Source organism: Accipiter gentilis, chromosome 31 (assembly GCF_929443795.1).
Source record: "Accipiter gentilis chromosome 31, bAccGen1.1, whole genome shotgun sequence".
NCBI lineage: Eukaryota > Metazoa > Chordata > Aves > Accipitriformes > Accipitridae > Astur > Astur gentilis.
Window position 1 is genome coordinate 18,720,133 of NC_064910.1, and position 24,007 is coordinate 18,744,139.

Consider the following 24,007-nt stretch of genomic DNA (forward strand, 5'->3'; position numbering starts at 1 on the left):
CCGTTCATTAATGGCATTTGCCTGTTAGTAACTTCTGGAATAAGAAATGTTTTCATTCTCGGTTTCTGCATTTTCTTCCTCCCTTTTGAGCCAACAGGAATTGAACCTGTAAGTCAAAATAGCTTTCTGTCTCCAAACAGACTGAGTCAGTACCGTGGTTTTAAAGAGATAGGGGAATGCTATTGACAGTTATGAGGCAAGAGATAGAATTTCCTGAAAAAAATGGTTTGCGATGCCATAAAACAGATACTGGAGCTTCAGAGCTAATCTTCACTTAAAGAAAACGTTACTGCTGTATGAATCAACCGGGCTGCTTCCACAGCTGATACTGCTGTGAGAATGTTTGCCTTTAAAGATGTAAAATGCTTTCTCACTTCACAGCTCTTGCACACCACTATTACAGGAGCAAAATGAAAAGATAACATTCTGCCTCGGCGTTTTGTACTATTAGCTCTCGCCCTTCACGAGAAGACAGATTCTTTCAAACAAACCTGCCTACTGCCACACGTGTTTCTATCTTTGAATCTACCGTGGATATGGGAAATCCATTTACATACCTGCATTGCAATGGCATCTGCATCTGTGCAGAGCAGCGCTTGTGGCACATGTAACGGGAGAGAGATTGCCAGCACCCAAAGCATCGCTGCTAATTTGTCAACACAGCCTTTCAGAGAAAAAGGTTAATTTTGACATTGATCCAACAGATTGTGGAGTTGGTCGGGGTCTTGTTCGTTCCGCTGTATAAAATGGCCCAGAGGAGATGTGGCAGGGGCAGCAACCTGCACGGGGATTACGCTTATGGGACCGGCCTCTGAATCGCTCCGCAGCCGTGCCTGGGGTTGGCTCCACAGAGGTGACGTTTCCACCTAATAGCTGGCTGTGGAAAACCAGTTAGGCCAGTTAGGTCAACCTTAAAAATGAGGGAGAATTTAGGGGTGAAGGTGACAACCTTACAAACGAGGGGGAATTTAGGGGTGAAGGTGACATCTGTTACACAATAAGCATATTCAAAGAAGCCATTTGGAATTTGGGGTAAAACAATTTGGTTTTCCCCACTTTACATCTCTTCTTATATTTACTCCCTGCCATCTATAAAGACAAACCGCTCTGGAAAGCCAGTCGCCCCTAAAAAAATTAAATCCTGGGACGGTGTGAGAGATCAGGTCCCTTTGGGGTTAGAAGAAATGAGGGCAACAAACCACGCTGAGTAATCTTGGGGCTGGCAACGCCAGCCGGGATTAGCCGGACACTGACTCTTTGCGCCTTGCTCTGCTCACCGACCAGACCCGAGAAACAGCATAAGCCCACCCAAAACAGCCCAGCTGAATTCAGAGAGAGGAAAACCAGCAAGGAGGCTGCGTGCAGCGCTCCCGTATCCCAGAGCGAAGCCGTGAAAGTCAGACAATCCTTTTTTGGCCAGGTGGGAAGAACTCCGGAGGAGCTCCCCGTTGCTTTCCTGTTCATGACCACACTCCGGAGCTGTCTTCTTTCCCCAGCCTGCTCTACTCAATCTAATTTTATCAGGACTGAATAAAAATCACAGCTGGTTTAGATCTAAGGACCTCAGGACGTGTTTGGAAAGCAGACAAGATACTCAGCAAAAAAACCTGGTGGGGACAAGAGGAATCCAGAAGCAGCAGAAATGTTTGGGATGCCTTATTTGGCAAACAGGCTGCAGCCCCGGGAGGCTTCAAAGAAGCCGAGGCTATGGCAATCCCTCGGTCTGCATAGATAATGTTAACTTACGCCGGAAAAAGAAACCTCGCCTATTGCGACGTTACTCAAAAAAAGGTCCAGTTACCACTTTAAAGGGAAATTTCCGGGATGGAAATATTTTAGGTGCTCCACATTGATTACCAAACTGCACTTTGGGTGATGAAAGGCATTGGAAATTTAAAATTCAACATTTTTTCCTTATTTATTGTATCTGCTTTCCTCTGCTGCCATGAGGTTAGGCAATTAAACAAAACAGTTTATCATGGGGTTTCAATCAATTTTCCTCTCAGGTTCTCATGCATGGAGATTATGTTGAAGTGCTTAGCTTGTAAATACTGCGGGGTAATGTTTATTTGTTTAAAAGTGCTTTCATAAAACCCTGGAATGCTTTGTTAACCCTAGATCACTTATGAACAAACAACCATCCTCAGACTATGTCTTCTTCCATATATATATACGATGGTTTAATCCTGTACTTAAACGTGATTTTATAAAAAGCCCTATGGTCCTTCAAATGCTTCCACTCATTTTTTTCTCACTAACCAACACACAGAGGTCACTTCTCTTCCTCTGCAGTCACTTTTCCATAGAATCCACTTCCCTCTTCCCATTTATTTTTAATACTAGCAGTTTCATCCACAGGAATATATTTGTTATAGAAACAAACCCCGATACTGCTGGAAACCAGAAACGGCTCTAAAAGGCAGTTGTGGCGGAAGAGTATCCTGTCAGAAAATAGGTACAGCTTTAGTGGCAACCACTACTGCACACTGGCTTTGATGTTGTTCAGATTTATTTGCTTGGTTTATTTTTTCTTCATATTTATTTATTTATTCCATCATGGTGCTCAGCTGTCTGAGAGAGCCGCAGGGTTACGACCGTGAGGGCTGCCACCATGGCTGGGTCTATGGGTGCTTTTATCTGGCTCTACAGTCAATCTTCCATGTGTTTGTCAGTGTGTAGGTATCTTTTGGGCATCTTCTTTGTGTCCTAACATATCCTCGTCTGGTGCTGCTGGCTTCTTTTAAGGCCAGAAAGTTTTGTGAGCAACAGAATTGAGAGATTTGGCTCCCCCCATCATATATTTTAATGAATGTGTTAGAAAATTAATAGCCCTGAGATATTTCTGCCAGCTGAAATTGGCTGGTGGATCTGAGGACGAAGCACACCTGTGCATACAAGGCATGTCTGCACCAGGCTGGTTCTTGGTAGGAAACCAAACTGAAGATATATGTTTCCAAGCCCCTCAGTCAGTCGGTCCCCTCTCACAGTCAACCCTGCCCCTCTCCTCAGCAGAGTCCCCAGCCCTTTCTGGGTGTCCGTGGAACAAAAAGCCTGAAGATCATCCCCCTCCCGGCCACTCTCCCGGGGATTCCTGCAGAATCGCCATGTGGGAAGGAAGACGCTCCAGCTGCCCAGTGACACAGCCCGCGCTCTGATAGCCAACTGGCTTGTCTAAGGAGACCGATACGACCTCCCGCTGATGTCTTCCTTTCAGAAGGAGGATCTGAGGAGATCCTCCCTTTCAGAAGGAGGATCTGAGGAGGATCCACCCTTCCCGTCTGCCATTGCCCCGCGGTGCTGCTGTTGACCACAGTCGGGGAATGAGGGCACTGGGAGCAAGAGCCGGTCCCCTCGTAAGCCCATCAAGGACCCAAATGTTCTCTCAGAGGGATCCCACCACCACTTGCCTCACTCCTAGATGGGCGCTGCTGGGGCTGGACAGCCACCAGCGTTAAACTGCAAAACACTGTTGAGGAGGGAGCACTAAGTAGACATGAAATCACGAATTCAGGTGGCGGTTTCCTTTTTTTTGCCTCATAAAACTACCACTGTGAGGATCCACTGCCCATTACTTGGGGACAGCCTTTCCTGAAACGCAGTTAATTGCGAACAGAGATGGGAAATGACATGCTTCGGTCTTGGATTCCAGGGTCCTCCTCGGTTGACGCTGCTCAGAAAGCAGACCCTGCCGTGGCCCACCTCCTTGTACAAACCTGCCTTCATGCAACTACAGAGACAACGCGGAGGAGGCATCCCAAAAGCAAACAAAAAAACACTACAGTGAACGCGCTGTTGCCGCGCAAGCACAAAGGCCGAATGCTGCGGCGTTGTCAAACGCGTGGGTGTTTCGGTGTCGCCACTGATGTTTTGGCGAAGGAAACTCACGCTCTCTGCCTTGCGGCTTTCTGTTGGAAAGATAGTTGGTTTCCTCCTAAAACTGTTCCGATACCACGTGGTGGTTACCTGAGAAAGCCTCATTCATAAACTCTGGGTGGGTAATCGGGGAGGGGGGGGAGGTGTGTTTTTCTCCCTGTAGAGAGAAGGCTCTTACAGTTCTGCTTTGTTCTGGACTAAACAAGAGGAACAGCGCACATGTGGTCTTCATTAGTGACGCTCCTTTGAAATGTCTCCAAGTCCTTGGGTTGTAACTTTAGCACACAAAGGGGTGGGGGAGCAAAGAAGGGAGGAAGGGAAGGAGGGAAGAATGAGGCTGCTGGAGCCATCCCTCTGAAATCCAGACATGGACAGGCTTTTTCTTTTTTTTCCTTCCCCCCCCCCCCCCCGCCTTTCTTTCTTGTTCTTTTCTTTCTTTCCCCCCACAGGCACAGAATTGTTCTTAACCTTCTGAACTGGGAAAATATATTTTAAAAAAAATCCACCACTCTTCTGTCAAAGCAAAACCAAGATGAATAATCTCTTCTAAATTACAAGCATTAAATGACAGAGTGAAACAGTTATCATTTCATTGCTCTTTATGCATTTGTGCTTGCATATATGTTTTTTGTGGTTGTGTGAAGCCTGTGAGTCTCCAGCAGCCTGCAGTTTAAAAAATGCTTTTGAAGGAGTGGTTGGAGAGCAAGCAGGAGAGTGGGGACTGATCTGGCAAGCTGAAGTAATGGATGTTGATTCCTGCTCATTAGGAACCATGTCACAGAACTGCAGCCTGATCAACATACCTTCCCTCCAACTGCCTGGTGCTTCCTCATGCTTTAAAACTGTACACCTCTTCTCCTTCCCGGGAACGCTAATGAGGAAGGAAGTAATTTGGGAAAAGCCATACTAACTCTGCATATATTATTTTTCTGTGGTGGTGCCCATCAATTAATAGCATTTGGATTTCAGCCCCCTTAAATTCACAGCTGCACACACATGGCTTTCCATACCGGAAATCAATTAGAAACTGATGAAAGCTGAAGAATATTAGCAGAAAAATAACCAACAGCAAATACAAAGTGTGTCAATTAAACCCAGGGGCAATTTGGATCCCTCCCTGCAGCCTGCGGGAAATGAGAATATTTCATGGCACTGAGAAAATGACTCCCACATTTCTGGTAGTGAATGGCTGCCGCAGCATCCCTTTTACCCCTGTGTGGTTTGGGAACACCGATGTGTTCAGCTGGCCAGATGTAAAGCTTGAAACTGTCTTACACGCTCACCCACCCCCTTTCCCATTCATGCTGCTTCCCTGGGGAGCCTGAATTTCCCAGGTAATGGACATTCAGGTGAGAAGGATGACAGCCCTGTGGCACAGGCTGGACAAAAACCATGCTGACATGGAGGAGGCTCGCTCGCACAAGTGCAGGAAGGCAACAGCCCAGACCTGCATCAGAAACAGCTCTCCTGTCACGGCAGGGTCGGAGGAGACCGCCAGATCAGTCTATAGGAAAAGCTTCTCTCGGCACAGTCCTCGCCATAACCGCTGAAACAGAGCTATTTCTGCCCACGTGAAAACTACTGTTAATGATTGCAGGACAGGGTACTCAGAGCTGCGGTTCGCAGACGTAAGCTGGGGGGTTGATGCCTGGGCTTCTCCACAGTCTCTCAGTCCCCAGTAGGCGTTTTGCCTTTGTAGTCCTTTTTGTCCACCCTTTCCTTTCTACCAGTGCTATAATATACAGCAATCTACCAAGGGTATATCATGCTGTAATAGCACTATTGCCAAAAGCACAGTCCAGACACCATTTAACAAATGAGGCTTGTACAACGGAAGGAATGCTATACGTAGCTATGAGTTACTCAACTGGGCAATGCTTTTCACCTTGCCTAGATAAGCATTTGCCATTTAACATCAATAGGAGGCTGCATAACATCACTGGGTTTAGCATATGAAAACGTCGGAGTCTCGGGTTAAATCACGCGGCGTCAAAGCGGATCTGTGGCAGATGCTGCTTTGGTCCATCTGCACTTCCAGAGGGTGACGTGGCCAGTCCTCTGCTCCTCCTTGAGCACAGAGAAGAGGGGCTCCGGCACTTGGGCAGAACTGGGCTCTCATCATGCTCCACAGGGCTTCTTGCTGACTGTGAAAGCATCTTGTGAAATGTCAGAATGTGCCAAGGGTGCACGAGTGAATGGTACAGGCTATTTCATGCTCACAATATATGAATCCAGAAAAAAAAATACTTTGCTGGCCTTCGTTAAGCACAAGCACTCACAGGCTAGATATTAAGATGTGGGAGTCACCTCCTCTTGTTCCTCTTTCTGTACAGGGTAATAAAATGCAGGAAGATATTACTCTCCCTGTGACCCAAAACCTGTTATCTATAGAACGAAATACTGAAAACTCCCTAACTTTCAGGTGGGCAGATAACTTTAAGATATTAAAAAAATGCTTAGAAGAATGGGTGTAGTGTTTTGAAGCATGATTATGACTAATCACATATTTTAGGAAATCTGTGCACAAACAGCCTCACTCTAATCTCCCAGCAGGTTCACAGCAAGGCTGCTTTCCCAGCTGATAACCAGGGAGATCAGAATCAGGCCCAAGACAGTCATTTTTAGATCACTTGGTATCCTAGTAATGGCTACAAAAAGGGAATATAAACCTTTTGTCGCTGCACTTCTACAGACACATTTCCTGTGTATTTATTGCACTCCGTTCACAGGCATTTCTAAAAGCCTGGGATCACTCCTGCTCCTGTAGCTCTTTAAATACTCGTTCGTGGCAGAAAAACAGCTCTGAACAACACAGGTCTCCCATTGCCTGCTTCTTATCTCACCTTACCCAGCCTAATCCTCTCATAATGCCATTGGCTTCAATAGACACATCCCTGATTAATGGCACCGTAAATAAGATCAAATCAGACTATAGCCCATGTCGTTCTATGAAAAGACATGCAAAATAGTTGAAGATAGCCAACTAAAATCTTCCATTCAATAACAGAACTAGATATCTTTTTATTCTAATTAGTCAAAAAGGTTGGCTTAGGTAAATGCCGATTACCAAATAAGTCAAATGGATTAGTATCAATATACACCTGAAAGTCAGTAAACAGGTTAATACAAGCCTAACATGTATGATGCTGTTTTGTTTCAGACCAGGTCACTAATGGCCACAGATACAACTGCACGTTGTTCACATTGGAGGTGTGGTCCCAGACGGGCACTCCTTACCCATTTTCAGTACCAGGTAAAATGTGCCCTATAAAATACTGCTGTACTCCAGCTGCGCTCTTAGAGCTCTTGCTTTCCTGGTTGGCCAAGTGGCCCCCTTCCTAATGCACATGGGCTCCTATACAAAACCTGTGTGTTTGCCAGAGACTCCTGATGCAAAGGCAAGGAGTTTTGGTGAGCAAGGGATTAGAAAAATTTAAAATTCAGATCGTGAGAAGTAATAAAGTAGTTCAGCATTTCAGTCTATCTTTGAGAGTAAACTCGTGAACCATTCTTTTGATTCCTTTCCTGTGGCATGTAAAATAATCCAAGCAAAACGGAAAATGTGCTCTAAAAAAAGGCTCTAGTAGCAAGACCTTAAAAGCTAAAGCTCATATATTCATCGCAAAAGTTCACAAAGTAAATCTGTCAGTGTTGTTGCAAACTGCTGGCCACCAGACAGGTTTTTTTTACTTTTACTGAGGATTATATCTGTAGCATGCAGAGGTACACTTTAGATTAGCATGCACTGAATGATGAATCACATTATATTTCAGAAGACCACATATTTTTTGAGATATGTCCATGGCTCTGTTTGTATCAGTATACCGATGATGTCATTTCTTCCCCGTGTTATTTTGAATATTTCTGTTGCCTATAGGGACTAGAAATTGCAGATGCAGGCAGAGATTTTTTTCTGAGTTAAATAAACATTCTCAACCAGTTCGAAGTTCGGTTTCAGGTTTCAAGTTCAAACTGGTTCTTATGTTATCCATATGTTTGCCCACTCTTAACAATAGAGACTTTCTATAAGCTATATAAATTTCCTTTAATAAAATGCTCTGATCTAAATTTTTGTAATGTGATGACTGATTTCACATGTTAAATTGAACGTATGTTATTTTCAGAAAGTAAGGGCTTAGCACATTCTAAAACTTAAGCACCTAATTGTGTCTCAAGTGGGAAATCCGAATATCATCAAGCTCTTTACAAAAATTACTTCTTCCTTCTGTAATGGGGCTGTTCATAGTAGAAACACAAAATTATTGCTTTCTCCAGGCATTTCAGAGGCACTTATTTTTACTACATGGTTCATGATATGCCTAACATATATTTAGTGTTTATTAACCTGAAAAAAATACATTCTTTATTGAACATTTTGAGACCCACTGATAGAAAAATTGCTACAAAAGAGCCTGGAATTAATAACAATAACAGTAAGCTGGGAGTGCCAAATAATCATTCAGATCTTACCATCCCATCCATGAAAATGGGAATAACTTATCTAACCCATTCCTTGCTTTCTATACTTTCAGCATGTTTCTCATGCTGACTTTTTTTCTGTGATAAAACAACCTCAGCCTTTCCAGTGTCTCTTCAAGGGGACTGTAAACGTTCTTGCGTTCTGCCTCTGTGCCTTTCCTCCTTTTTCTCTTCTGCATGGTGCCTTCTGCCCCAGGACCGAGCACGGTGTCACAGCTGTAGCCACCGCTATCTCTAAAAGACCCATGATATTGTCCCATCATGATTCCAGTTTCCCCAGTAGCTGCATTGAATTTATACAGCTTTAACGGTCTAGCTTTTGAACGTGCCACGGCATTAATGGTAATAAATTGAAGCAAGCCCTTAGAGAAGGACATGTCATTGTGCAAAGGCTTGATCAGAGGTGTGGAAAGGCTGGGCAGGTGAAAGCACCTCTCCTCCTCCTCCTCCTCGCCACATCTCTGAGGGAGAAGCTAGCTGAGCAGACATACAGCACAGCTCCTATAGCTGCTCCCGTAGCTGCATCCCAGGAAGACACCAAACGGACCGGGTGAAGATGAATGGACCGAATGGACCATGGCCTGGGGAAGCTGGTGCCAAAAGGGGCCCCGTGAGGCGAGGAGAGAGGTTTTTGCCATGGTCTTAGGCTTGATTCTCACTCACGCTGAACGGGACCTTTTATACCCCAAGCCTGGGTGTTGGAGAGGGTCAGCAGAATGCAGCGAGTTTTTCCACGCATGGCAGAGCTGAAGGGGAATACATGTATGGGAGAGGGAGCGAACGTGAACACGATGAGGCACTGCGCTCTTCACCTTTACGATGCACTGTCAACAGTGACTGCTTGTAGGCAGATGCCAAAATATTGGTTTCAAATATTCTTCAGAAATGAACCTGCATTTTTCTGGTTTAAATTGTCTTTAAACGTGGGAAAGAATAGTTGCCTTCTGGCTGCAAGTTTATTAACCCAGACAGTAATAATGCTGCTAACCCCCAGACGTGCAAGGTTAGTTAAAAATATGAGCCCTGCAGGTTTCACTGGGTTAGAATTCAAGGTTCCTATATCTGTGATAAAAATCCACTTATTTACAAAAACCACCTAATGCTCAGTTTCCTTGAAGACAGCAGGCATCAAAGAGCAAGAAACCTTCTCCTTCCTCACTGCGCCAAGGCCCTTTTGCGGTCAGCACTTTGTCCAAAAGCTCTCTGCATCTTCTTCTAGGTGATATTCCCGGGCCATGTTTTCTATATGCAGTGTTGCTACTTTCTTCCTCTGACACGTCTGCTGCTTCACTTTCTTTCCTTTCTTCTCATTTGCTCGTGAATCATCGTTAAACAACAGCCACCAAAACACCATATGCTGTGGAGATGTCATTGCTTTGGACTGCGTGTTCCTGTGCTGGGGCGGAGAGCACGCCGGTTTCTGCTGCCTTGTTCTACCACGATTTTGTAAGCTGTTTCTTGACGCTGTCTTAAAGGATGAGGGCTGCACCCTTCCACTTGTATTTCTCACCGAGGCTTGGTGCAAACCAGCAACCAGAGTCTTGAAAACACCTGTTGAATGAGTTTTGGCATCCCCGGACAAGCAAATGGAACGGCAGGCTGTACTCTGTTTTCCATTGCTACCTGAACCCTTAGCTGAACTGCGAATAGTGTTTATCCTAATAACAATCTGCAAAGTGCAACACTATGTTGTCATAATTGGAGGATCAAAAGGTAGAGGAACTCTGGCACATTGGCCTTCTCAAGATGCTGCTCACACCAGTAGGCTGGATATATTGGATTACTTTTTGCCTCTCTTCTAATTACTCTTCTGTGCTGCATTGCAAAGCAACAAATGAGGCATCGCTCCCTTGTTGGTCACATTTTACTCGACTGGTTATCACCATTTGACATCATAAGAAAATAACTATGGCAAAACCAGAAGCTACACTGGATAAGTTAATTATATTTAATGAAACAGGCGACTTTGAATGTTCCAGGAGCTCCCGTTTTGTGACAGCAATTGCACATAAAGATCCTTCCCCTACGCAAGCAACAGTAATTTTTATTTACAGTGTGTACCTTTGAGGAAAAGATTTCCTTCTTTCCCATTTCTCTCTCTCTTTCATTAAAGACCACCTGAAGACAAAAAGGCTAAAATATTTGAAAGGAACCTGTGTCAGTCTCCCTTTAATGAACTGTGCAGGCTCCTTTGTGGTAAGATAATTTCAATTATACAGAAGTCAAGCTTCAGCAAATTCTCAGCTCTTCTAAATGAGGTAATGGTGCAAGTTCCCAGGTAGTGATTTTCTGATGCCTGAGAGCTGTGTTTGGATAAATAACTCAAAATAAAAGCTCCCACGAGTGTTAATGGCTGGTTCTGCAGCAGTAACTTCAGCATCCCATATGCATTTACCTTTCCCCAGAAATCTAGCAAATTAGGTCACTGGCAGAAACACTTGTCAGAATACCAAACTGCAAACAAATGCTGCTTAATATTCACAGAAGGCAGATGTTACATTTGGAATTGATAGCATGCATACAAGAAACCTGATTCCAGATGTTATGCCTATGCAGCGAGAGGAAGAAAAGCGTAACATGACCTCCATACCCAGTCAAGCCAGCTCTGAATCGGACTGAATGGTTGCAACTGAGTACTGGCAAGCATGGATTCTTTTTGGTGGAACTGGAACACAATTTTTGGAGCAAAAATGACAAAATTGCGGGAAAAAGGGGCAAAATCTGCAAAAAGAAATGAAGAGATATAACGCAAGTGAAGATTCATTTGGTGATGTGAAATTTTAAGAGCACCTGAGTAAATAACAAGATGATTCTAAATGTTCTTCTTCATATTGTAATTAATTAAGGTTTAATACCAACCAGAAAGGAAAGACACTGCTTTAATGTAACTTACAGGGAGATAATGTAGAATGTGTTCAGATTTAGTCTAAAATAATGAGTATCTCTTATCAAAGGCTCAGTTTTTGGGTTACAGGATGCTTCAGAGCAAGAGGCTCTGCTCATGTTTAGAAATGCTGAAAGCTTCCAAGCATTTTCAAGTGTGATTCTGGGCCCTGACAGCCTAATTCCGTGGTGATCAGGAGCTGTGGCTATCTTGTGAGTGCTGTTATGAAAATACATTACCATTCACTTGAGAACTGAAATTGAAACTCTCTGTTTTAAAGGCACTTTCAACCTGAGTGATAAAATCCCAGAAAAAAAACCTAAGCCAGACCAGTAAACCCAAATTCTTGAGAACTGTAGGGGTTTAGATTCAAGATTCTGGGGCATTTTCACATTTTAAATATCGGTTGCCCTCATGCAATATGCAGCAGACAGAAAATAGCCAAGACTGCAGTAGCCAAGGAATTCCCAACTCCAAAACACTCCCCGGGCTACATTGCATCCACTCTTGCGCCCAGCAACTACGGGCAATAGTGATGCTGCACACAGGACAGCCAAAAACTGGCAGCAAGAGCTGGAACATGTAACAGGAGTGGTTGCCAGAGTCACCCGTGGTGCCAGCAACCTTACAGAAAATGTGCCTGTGTCAGAGGGAGCCTGCTGGGCTACACCTGGTGTACCAGTACAGCAAGTCTCTGTTCCCAGAGGCCCCAGCGCCCACTCATTTACGGTGAGTGAGTGGGAGAAGACAAAGCAAATTATATACAAACCAAAAGTGGGAAAGAGCTGTGTTTTGTGTACCCTCATAAGCAGTAACGAATGGAGGACAGAGACCTTATGTCTATAAGAGACATAAGTACTCATGAACTCTGGGAGTAAAGCATTATGCACAACCTCCTGAAAAGAAGATGTGGGAAAAGTAAAAAAACAGTAGCCATATTGCTCCCCATTTGGAAGTAGCCCAAAGGAAATAAATGCAGCAAGTATATTCAAGCAAGCAACAGTTCTCCCCCCTTGTTTTCCACTTGGAGGGAAAACCGCAGTGACCTGGTACGCACAGAGCATCCTTAATCCGTCTCTGGTCTTGTATTCAGTGGACAGACAAAGCTGCATCAGGATGAATTAGTTTCACACTGGTGAGAGCTTGTTTGCTTCTGAATATACGGTGTTCACCATCCACTTTTGAGGCACTGTGCTGGGGCACCGTTCCTGTGGCTGACTCTTTCCCTAGTAGGAGTGTTTCTTCTGCGGGTATGATTGCTGCTCCTTAGTTACTATCCGTGATAACCAGCTAAAAAATAACTTTGTGCTCTCTATAGTCAGTTTTCAGCCGAGCAGTTCCCTCCAGTTTGTTTTGTGGGTACACGTACGTGGCCAGCACAAGGGAAGGGCATTGGAAAGGCCAGACTGGAAGGCAGGGGAGAGACCGTGACTCCTTCTTTTGACGGCAGTACATTTCATGCCTGCTTAAAATGTTCCTCAGGTAATGGCCTGGGCCTTAGGGTGTGGTTTCCTTAGCTGTGAAGTGAATCTAATGGCCCTGAAACAGGTAAATGTATCCTCCCTTGAAATTATCCCTCTTTTATCTCTTCCTCTCCCACGCTCTCAGCTACATGGTCTGTCACATCCCGATTTCTCAGGATGACAACTCAGGTTTGCCGATTCCCAGGTCAGGATCAAGGTGGAACGACACCAGGGATCCTTTAACTCACGAAACTCAACTTTTATTCACTCTCAACAAGAATTGGCATGAAACTACATCAGTAAACTGCGTAATGTGGTAACCTATATATCATCAAATATATACTTATATTTGTATATATACAAAAATATACAAATATACAGGCCTTGCTTATTTGGGGATCAGTTGAGGGAAGACAATAAGGAGAGCCCTCCTGTTCAGTCCCGAGGTTCAGAGCGGACCCCCCTGCTTTCTAGACTCCCTCTCAGAAAGGGGCCAAGGTGCAGCCAGATCCACTCCTAGTCCCAGACTTGGTCAACGGTTTATGCCAAGATGGATGAGGTGTAGAGATTACCAAAAAAAGAGAGAGAAAAGAAAGACGTCACCGGTCCTGGGTCCAGCGTTGGTCCAGTCAGCCGAAGGGCCCAGTCAGCCCAGAAGTCCAACTCCAGCAGGCACACGCACCTGGGGCTTCAGTTCATGTCCTTTTATCACCTCCTTGCCCCTCCTTCAGGCGGGCACTCGAACTCGTTAGGCTAATTAGGGTTCATAGGCAATTTGTGCTTCCAGAACCTTCGGGAAATGGGTCGGTGGGCTCGGGGCTCCTTCGGGGAGGAACTTCTCCCTCCCTGCAAGTACGACCGTTCTTCGGCCTTTGGCCATATATGGTGAGCTGCCCCGCTCAGCCTATCAGAACACAGAACCGCGCACCCTCCGGCCCGCCCTCCGCGCCCTGCTGCCAACCGACTTCTTCGGTTCGTTGCTAGGCAGAGTTCGTTGTTCTCCAGAGGCCGCCATTACGCACAACTTGCCCCACCACGACGTTTGAGACTTTAAATCCTCCAGTCTCTGACATGGTCCCACCTTAGTCTTCGTAACAGCTCTGGGGCTCACTGGACCTTCCATAAACCCATCCAGTTCATTAGCTCAGCACAAACTTGCTAGATGGATTATGCTGGGTGCAAAGAGGGAGCTGGTGAGCTGCCTCCGCTCACGGGTGGTCTGGCCAGACTCAAGGCAAGGGAAGTGGCAGGATCATTAAGGTAAGGGCAGGACTTGCCAGTTTGGACAGCAGGAGCTTAAGTTCACTTCACTGCCGCTCCTGAAAGCCTTAGATAAACTGCGTAAAGTAATACTTAACTCCCACAAGTATCTAAAATTCAACCACTGCCTCCACTTTGAGCCAAGGAGCTGACTTACCTTGGGCTCCTACCCCTGCTCAGAAGCATTCAACTCTTAAGTCAAGCAGGGATGAACCCAACTGCAGAACCGACTTCCAGCAGGAATTGGCCTCCTCATCAGGTTGCAGAAGCAGGCTTACGTTCTCTTGTGTACTCTTTGACTCCTGCACTCTTCTGTTCTTGATTGCACAGTGACAAATAGTCTTCCCTTTGCCCAGGTGGCTATAAGTCTTGTCCGAAAACCTGAGAGTCAATTGCTTTCTAGTGGAAGATGATGACCTAGAAAGTAAGGTCTCTTGATTCCCATGGAAGAGTCATTGTTGCAAAAAGGGTCTTTCTCTTCCCCATACTACCCCTAGAAAAAGCTGGATTGTCTTGAGTTACCTGGTCTGCAGCTTGGAGGCAGCCATCCGTTCAAGGCCCTATGGTCAGCTTTAGCCCAAGCTGGTACTGCATTGACTCTTTCCACCAGATCCTAGCTTTAACGTTTCTGCACAGAGGTGCCATGCAAGATCCTTGCCCTGTTTCATTACTCAAAAGCATTACGGAATTCATGAGGGTTTGAGCCTTGAGAAAAAATGAATGAGCCAACTTTTTAGCAGTTTGGTAAAACTCCTTCATTGTGTTTTGCTGGAATTCCTCTAGTTGCTGAAAAGACATCCAGCAATGACAAATTGCAGAGGACTGCTCTTAATGGAGAGCTTTCTCCTCAGCAGCACAGGCTAGATGGGCTGCACCAAGCTTGCATCAGCTCCTGACATTAACTTCCCACAAACTATCTATGCAATGGTAAAACCTTCAAGGTACTTAGCAGCTCAGGCTGAGCAAATGCAAAAGCTCAGCTAAACCTCCGGAGTGAAAACTGCAGCTAACATCATGGCTTAAGCAGAAAGGAATTTTGTAGCAGAGGATAATGCCTCCCTCTCTGCAGGGGAGAGCTCTCCCGGGGATAGTGCACAGACCATGGAATGAACTTCCTCAGGAACTTACAACTGACCACAGCAAAGCATGCTTTTTTTGACCTTGGTCTCTCTAAAGTAAACGCGTATCACCATTAAAAAACAGGAAAAGAAAAACCACAGTAAAAGCCTAACTACCTTACCAAGCCAAATCACTGTACTGAAACATAACACCTCCCCTGAAGAATGGGCTCCACACGCCAGATTTCAGCGGCACCAAAGGCACAAGCGTAAGAACTTTGACATTACAGAGATGAAGGAGAAGCAAGGTAAAGCTTCATTTAATACCTCTGCATTGCAATATACCTGCAGGATCGGATTTGAAGGGATGCAGATCTGCTTGTATGTGAGATTCTCACACACTGGAAGGATCCAGAAGTTTTAAGAAAATAAAGTCACAAAGCACAGAGTAAGTTCACGAGCCATTCGAACAATGCTTTGCCTTGAAAAGGCACGCTTTGAAATGGTCGCTGTCTGTGCACAAATGGAACAACCAGCATTTTTCTCTAGTGTGCTCTGGAGAAAATACAAACTCTTTCTCTGGATTGCCAGTATTGCTAGTATTGCCAGTACATAAGCTCTTTGAGATGCAGAACTTTATGTCTAACAGGAAAAAAATTATGCCTGACCAAGATCTTCCTTATTACACTAAAAAAAGCACCACTAGACTCCTTTGTTCATGGATGATGAGGCAATTTTTCCTCTGAAAACAGAAAAGTATTTCATTTGAAAAAAATAAAAATTGACAGATTAATGGATGAATGACAGCATGAGGAGACTAGGAATTTGCATATGAACTCCTACTCCTTGAGAAGGTTTGTGTTAGACTGGGCAAGAGCAAGTAAAAAGAAAAATGCCCACTTTAATTTGTTGTTGGAAAATAAAGAATTTCTACCTTTAAAATTTTCCAGGTGTGTGGGTTTTTTTCACTGCTGCAGCTGCGTACAAGAGTTTCTTGCTTTCTATTGAACAAGTGTTGACTTTTGCTAATGGATTTGTATAACCGTACTCTGTCAACACATCAGTATTACTCAGTGTTTCAAGAAATGGACTGACTGAGACCTGGAGCCGCATTCAGAGACATTTTAATTCAAACGTCCAATTGCTTTTAAGAAGCCATATCTAAAAGCTCCCTTCCAAGACACTGGAATGTGAAGTATGTGGGCAATGTTATCTTATTGGCCTCATGTCTGCCAGTGATTGTGAAACAGCTTCATTATTCTGGGAAAAAACAACTATGATTCCAGGCAAAGAGATTCATGTAAACTTGTTAAATCTTTAGCGAATACAAATAATACAAAGCCTGGAGAAAATCTTTAATGCTCCATCAGCATTAAAGAAGATAGGATTGGTGTGAAAGACTGCCATTTGTAAACACTTTGTATAAAAACATGCACTTAGAATAACCGTATATCTAGTACAGCTTGTTGGACCTAATTCATCTTCAGACCCTTTGTGCACACACTCAGAGCTAGAAATTCAATCCTGGGTGCTTCTCAGGTCTTCATTTCAGTCAATTCTAGATGGCCCCAGAGAATGGTATAGTAGGTACATCCACTCTGCATCATGCAGTGCTTGTGAAGAGATACTGTGGAGCTAGGCTTGAGGGTTACCATACTTCTGCCTGGGAACTCCCAGCATCCTTCATCACAGAAGAGAGAGATTTCCCTGACAGACACTCAAACAAATATTTCTGTACAAGTATTTCCTTTTCAGGCCAGGTGTAAAGCAAATAAGCAGTGAGAATTTTTGCTCAGAGAGCTAATGCAGGTCTTAAATGAAATGAGCTTTTCTCTGGGAGTTATTTTAAAGTTCTCTTAATATTTACACGGTCAAGTAAAAGCTATGTTTTGCTGTGGAGCTATTTCCACTTCAGTAGTCTGATCTTTTCAGTGGTGTTAGGACATAATTTGGGAAGTTTCCCAAATTTGCCTTGAAAATCATGTTGAGCTCCATATCAGCTACACAATGTCAATACACAATGCATTACGTACATGCTGGTTGCTGGCCAGCTGTCATTTTAAACGAGTAGTTCAGGGAAAAGCAATTTTGGTGAGGGCTGACCACAGCTGGCTTGACATTAGACTAAATTTTCAGGATTTAGCATTGCCAAGACTCCAAAGTCTTAAAGACTTACTTAACATTATTTTAAACTTTGTCAGACTCAACAGCTTCAGAAAATAAAGTGGGGGTGAAGGATCCTAGCATGCCAAATCCCTGCATATATAACTCCATGTATTTCATTTGCTTATTGAATACATGTATTTTATACTATATCTGGGTTTTGCACAATGATTTGAGTATCATTCTTATTCTTGCCACAAAGTAAGTGTGGTAGCTGAAATGCTTCCTTGAACAGATGTGACCACCACATAATGTAAATATTGCCAAATGTTGCATCTTAGCCTTTGGAAGACCATTAAAGGAATATAAATCTGCAGAGAATAGTGTGGCTATACAGTGTAACTAAGCTTGTAGTACACTAAAAATGGTCTGGAGTTGTCAGAAAGAAGCTGTAATGGAGAAATTAGAAGGTAGGGTGTTTTAATCACTTTCTGCACATGGGTATTTCACCCCCAAATACACCAAAGTAGATACTACTAAGATTTTTGTGATTTAAAATATGGCCCTGCAGGAAATAGTAGTTGAAACACAATTATAGATCACTGTTTTCTGGTAGGAATTCTAGCACCATTTCCAACTTCAGCTTAATTTCACTTAATTCTTCAGGAAAAAAGTCCTATTGGAAACCATTTGACTGGAATATGTCAAACAAAGTACAGTGTTTATGAAGACATTAAGTTGTTCTACCTTTAAAATAATATTTCTGTATTATACAAAACTTTCTGTAAGTCATAAAATGTTGGAAGACAATCAGAACTCTATTTCTTTCAGAGATTTGTTCAGAAACAGTTCAGTACAGGTCTCAATGCATCATTTTCCAATTACCTCTAGTGAGCAATAATATTTAAAAGACTTCCAAATAATAATACTTTTCTCTCCTACACAGTTTATAGCTTCAAATGTTAATTGATCTTTTTAAACTGTGAAGGAGACTTTGGAAAAACTGTTGTCCTCATGTACAGACTGAGTGAGAAACAGGCATATCTTCCAGTAAATCAATAACCAAGCTGTGACAAGAACTCAGAAATACTAAGCTCAGAACTTAGCAGATGTCTTCTGTCCAAAAGGATAGAGAAAAAAAAAGATCTGAACAATATATCTGAAAATACATTTCAAATACATTCAACGAGATACACGGTGACTAAGAAAGCAATTACAATTAAAGCATGTCAATAGTTAATAATTAATGATTAAAGTGTGGCATATCATTTACTTTCCAAACATTGCATCTTAAGAACTCACAAAAATCAGTACATCATCATGTAGTTAACAATGCAAAGAGCCTTAAATATGACTTTTCCTAATTTTTTGAATGCTTAACTCCTGAGCTTTTTAATATTCTTACTCCAAAAGCTTAATCATATCACATAAGTAAAGAAGAAGTGATTGATTCAGGAAGCTACTGATACAAAGGAACTGTCAAAATTTAAAAAAATATGCAGTCATTTACGTTCATTAGGATAGCCATGAAAATTTCACAGACGAAGAAATGTTACATCAGTTCTCGTGTGGATGGACATGTCAACAGCAACTGGGTGAAGAAGAGCTCCTACCCCTCCGCTGCCCCTCCAGCCCATTCTCCCTCCAGTAGGGAAGCTGTCGCTCCGGGAGGAAGCCGGGTGATCATTGAGGAAGATTCTGCTTCCTCCCAAAGGTGCGACAGCGGTGCAGACTCAGGCAGGGTAACAGGGTAGCTGGAATAATCATACTTTTAGAACTTCCCTTAGAGTGGATCACATCTTCATGCAGAGTTGGTATGGTGCGCACACTTCCATTTCTCATTGGAAACATTTTTCTGACTACCTCAGTAGCTTCCTTGAGAAAGTAATATTGGGAAAGCAGCAAATGGGATTTTCGCTTTTTGCAAGCTTTATTTAGCAATGAAAAATAAGGAGGACAGCCCAGAAACAGTGTCAGAGTGCAATATGGTCTGACCAGGTTCTTTTTTATATTCTGCACAGAGACAGTTTAATGTTTAATACCACATTTACATATCTGAAGATATGTGATGTTACTCAGGTTTTTGATTTAGCAGAGTGATACATCAATGTGCTGAAATCAGAATACAAGCACAATATAGCAATTGCAACATACAATTGGATCACAATACACATGTGATTGCCATTTCCAGTCTCTGTGCTCACTTTCCTGATGTCAGGCATCCCCAGTCACTGGGAAGGAATACATGGGTTGAAGCCAGTTCAAGCATGTTGCTCTCTTTGAAGTTCATTTTATTGATCGTTCAGTTTTCATACTCTGTGCTGAGCCATGTATATACACTTTCCCCATACTGGTCTCAGTAACTTAAGAAGACATTCACACTCTTCTGATTAACTCAGGCAAAACTCAGTGTATCAGCTGATCCACTCAACTGATACAGCCCTTTATCAAAAACAAAGGGCACCCTCCAGTCCCCTTTGTGTTGAGATGAGGTCAGCTGTTATGTGCAAGAGCTGTGGTCACTCCCTACATTCTTCCCCGAGCTTCATGAGCACATCGCCTGCCCCCTGAGCCTTCTCCCAAGGTTGGATGGGTTTGTCCATCAGTCCCAAGCACATGGTGCCAAAGAGCTCATCAGAGATAATCAGCAATTGCTGCATAGACTACAGCTAGGAAATACTTGAAATATCGTAATTGCTCCAGTGCCATGAAGCCAATTCCAAAAAGAAGGGTCAGGCTTCCCTTGAAAGTGATGTTGTAAGTTATTCTGTGGGATGAGAACTAGAGAGAGAGAAGTGTAAAAAGCAAACACCCTCCTCCCCTGTCCAGAGCATCAGCATTTTTTTTTTTCTAAAATGAAGTAGAGAAGAAAAGTAATTGCATGGAATCCTTTTCCTCTATTCCCCTTATTTTTCCATTTTTACCTAGTAAATGCATTTAACATAATCATGACTCAGGAAAAGTATGCCTGGACTTTGTTAGTGCAGTATGCCCCGTCTCCTGCAGCTAGCAGGGGATATCAGGTTTCCAGCCACAGCTGAACGATGCCCGCTGCATTTGGCTTTGGAGCGCTGAAATGGAGCTCCTGGGCTCACTGTACTGCTCTCCCCATTTTCAGAAAGCTTGAGTTATGCATCACAGAGTCTCCTTATACATCACGCTAAGAGCAGAATCTTATTTTGGTGTGTGCTTATACAGCAACTTGCCCAGAGGAAAACCCTTAGAAAGGGGAATGGTACTAAACCCATGCTCTTACATTTGCTAAGGTTGGGACTGTTAGAATATCTGGATTTTTAGATCTAAAGCCAGAAGAAAACACACAAATAAAGCTTCCCCCCCCCCCCCCCCCCCCTTTGGATCAAAATGAATTAAAAGCTTCCTTTTTCTTGCCAATAAAGCAAAAAAAACAGAAGGTGGATGGAACACTTGAAGGTTTTCCATGCAATCTAAAAAAACCAACCGTATTGTTTTTGAAAGGCATTTGTAAGGAAGGCAAAAGAGCAGAAGGTTTAAGTTTAGAAAGCTGTTGGACAGTAGCTGTTATCTTGCCCAGTAATTCTGTGATTTTTAGACTTTTTGCCCAGGGCTTAAGAGATCTAGGTCCATCTTATTCCCTGCCTGTGGCAGTGTGAATTTATATCTCTTACCTCCCAAAAAAGGATTTTAACCACCAAGCCATAGGATATATGCTGGGTTGCTTCCTTTCTGTTGCAGTCATCTTAGGTTTGATCATGCTTAGTCTTTTCAGCCAAAGGTGGGTGAGAATAACACCTTCGGCTACTGGCAGGAGTCTTAAGGCGATGTGGCCACAGGTAGTACGAGGGAATTCCAGCCCCCACTTCGGTTCCAGCTGAAGGAGTGTGCAAGGCGTGAGACACCGGACTTCTAGTTCCTGGCCAGCTGCACCTCTAACCACGTACGTGAAGCAGAACTGTAACCATCGGAGAGCAAAAGTTTGCACACATGTGTTTACACAGCTGAATAGTCCAGAAGCGTGGTTTTACAGGCACAAAGAGGATTTGAATCCAGCTCTCCCAGATGAAGAATGAGTTGATCCAAAGGGACGTTCAACTTATTTTTAATAGCCAAAAGTAACAATCCAGTTCACCTTCAATTCATAACTTTTGTCAGGAAAGCATATTTTTCAGTAAATCATTGAAAAAAATGTAGTTTCATCCAGCTCTATGCCTGGCATTGTGCTGATATGCAAAATAATCGCATTATACAATGCATTAGAGCAGAATATCTGATGGTTCAAGAAATAATGATGGAGAAGAGAACCATAACAATAGCTGTTTTATAAGCTTCTCCTTGATAAATATGAATGGGCAATATAATAATGTATATATATCCTGGCTAATAATTTTCACCTCCTAGCTTTCCATCTTCTATCTGGGAGACTATTGACCCGACGGTCTTCCCCAAAACCCAAATATTGGTCTTCTTCTGCATTGTTATCAAGTTAATTAGGGAATAGGGCAATTCTCCCACTTCAGTACTTCCATCTGTTTCTGATTTACCAGTTTCACATATTATGAAAATGCGCCAGACAGCAGCTCCGTCCAATATGTTTCATGTTCACAGTATATATATGAAAGATGGTTTAGTATCAGTAATTAAGCATTTACTGGCCTTCGTTTTAGCTCAATATTTCTTCTGCGGAGGGGAAAAGATCCAGCTCCTGAACAATTTGTCACAGTGACTCTGCAGCATGCATATGGCATAAGGAAAATTGTGTTTCAGCCCCCCACTGGGGCGTGCCAGTGAATTGCTAAATGATAAAATCCTGATTCATATGAAACAGTCTTGTTTACATGATTATGTTCCTAGAGGTTCCAAAAAATATCTAGATTGCATCATGCTTTATCTTGTCCAAATATTTAGTCAAAGGCAGCCCCTATCTCAAAGAGCTTATACCCAGCACAGATAAGAGAAGGAGCAGAGGAGGCAACAGCGTGCTGGGCAGGGAGAGGCCAGGCAGCAGATTTCCCCCAGTAAGCAAGAAATCTGTGGCACTGCCTCAATCCCAAGTCGTTGCTCTAATGACAGAAAAATCCAGCTGCCTACAAGGCTAACAACGTTTGCAGCTATACAGTTTCCTGTACACAGTAATACTTTAGGTTTGAAGGAAAAAAAAAGGAAAGAAAAGGAAATACCACAGATTAAAAATACGGTCAATTGCTACATGACACACACAAAAGAATATGCTGTCTTTCATAGGGCTGGAATGAAACGGCAGCCCAAATCATTGTAGACGAAGGAAAAGACATCTACGCAAAACCAGCAATCAATGGATTTCTGGAGTCATTGGTCCCCAGGGTCGGGAGCTGTCCCAGTCTGTCTGGTGATTTTCTGTCACAGGTAAAATGAGGCATCAGAATGAGGCAAAATAGTCCACAGGATGCAGAGTATTTATAGGGTCATATGGGGAAGCAGAGGAAATGCCTTTGTATAAGAAGGAAGCCTACACTGAAGAAATCAGGTGACAAAACAGAGACCGGCTTAGGAGTGTACACTCTTCTCATACTCTTTTAAGTTACAGTACTTACACTCTTTGTCATTTCTATGACCTCAGAGGACCAAGTATTATATGGTATGTTACGATGTTTCTGGCTCATATAGAATACTAAAATGCCCAGAATTAGATTGCATTGTGTACCTTATCATCAGCTGATAAAACACAAAAACTAGTCTAAATCATCTGATGTTGAACTTTTTTTTTTTTTTTTTAAAGTCAAATTGAGACATAAAGGAATAATTCTGCTTCTTCTCCCCTACTAGCTGCCAATTACATTGAAGACCTTGAAAGGCCCCAGACAGGCTGGTGGGTCTGCAAACTCATACTCGAACGCAACTGGTATTTGTCAAAGCGAGTACTGTAGTTACGAAAAGTATACATTCCTTGCAGATGTCTTATCCATATAAGGAATATTTTTATCTGACAGTGGCACACTAATAAATATTAGGATTATGCAGTCCTCCAAATTGCAAGAGAACACCTGAATATCTATGCTTACCAGAACTTTACTCTCTGAAAGAAAATAACATTTATTGGTATAAATGGCAGGATTCTTCATTATGCAAGAGCCTGATTCTGCAAAAGTAGCTTGTATGCATGCTTTCCAAAATTTAATTTTAAAAAAAAGTCTTTAATAAAACATATCAGAAAATGTTGTCAGCATCTGCAAACCGATTCAGATTCAAAATGGGAAAATTCTTCTGACCTGAGAAGTGGAGCTTTTTACCTTTGTACGTGAGCTTCCCATTCATTTGATGTAGCCTAAGATTCCTGAAGTTTCTCTCCTAACTCCCTGTTTGTCCACCAGTAGGAGCAGCCCAATTTGCAGGGGCTCTGGATACTCACGAAAGCCCACAGCACTAGAGTGTGCTCAGCAACTTTTTAAAATCCATTTACATTTTGTCTCTAGTGAAGACAGTCACATTGGCATGCACAGTGGATTTACTTACTTTTGGAAAAAAAACCCAACGAACCTACAGTATACCTACAGAAGGTCACCATGTGCCAACATTAACTCACTGGGTCTTTTTTTCAGCTCAAGTATATATTTTGTTCAAACAATCTTATTTATCTTGGAGTACCTAGTGATAAAGTAAGCTAGAAAAGCAGAACTTTTAAAACTGTGGACCAAATCAGCAGAAAAACACCTTGCACTTCAGTGAAATACGGCTACAAGTGGTTTTCTCCCAGCCTGCTCCTAGCTGCTTACCGTCGTCTCGCCGTGCAATCCGCCAGCCGTCCCATCTGCCAGCTCTGCTGCCACCAAAGCCTCTCTCACCTGCTTCACTCAGAATGAATCGAGTTATTTAAATACCTTCAATATTAGTACTTAGAGTCATTTGGACAGGGCACCCCTCCACCACGGCAG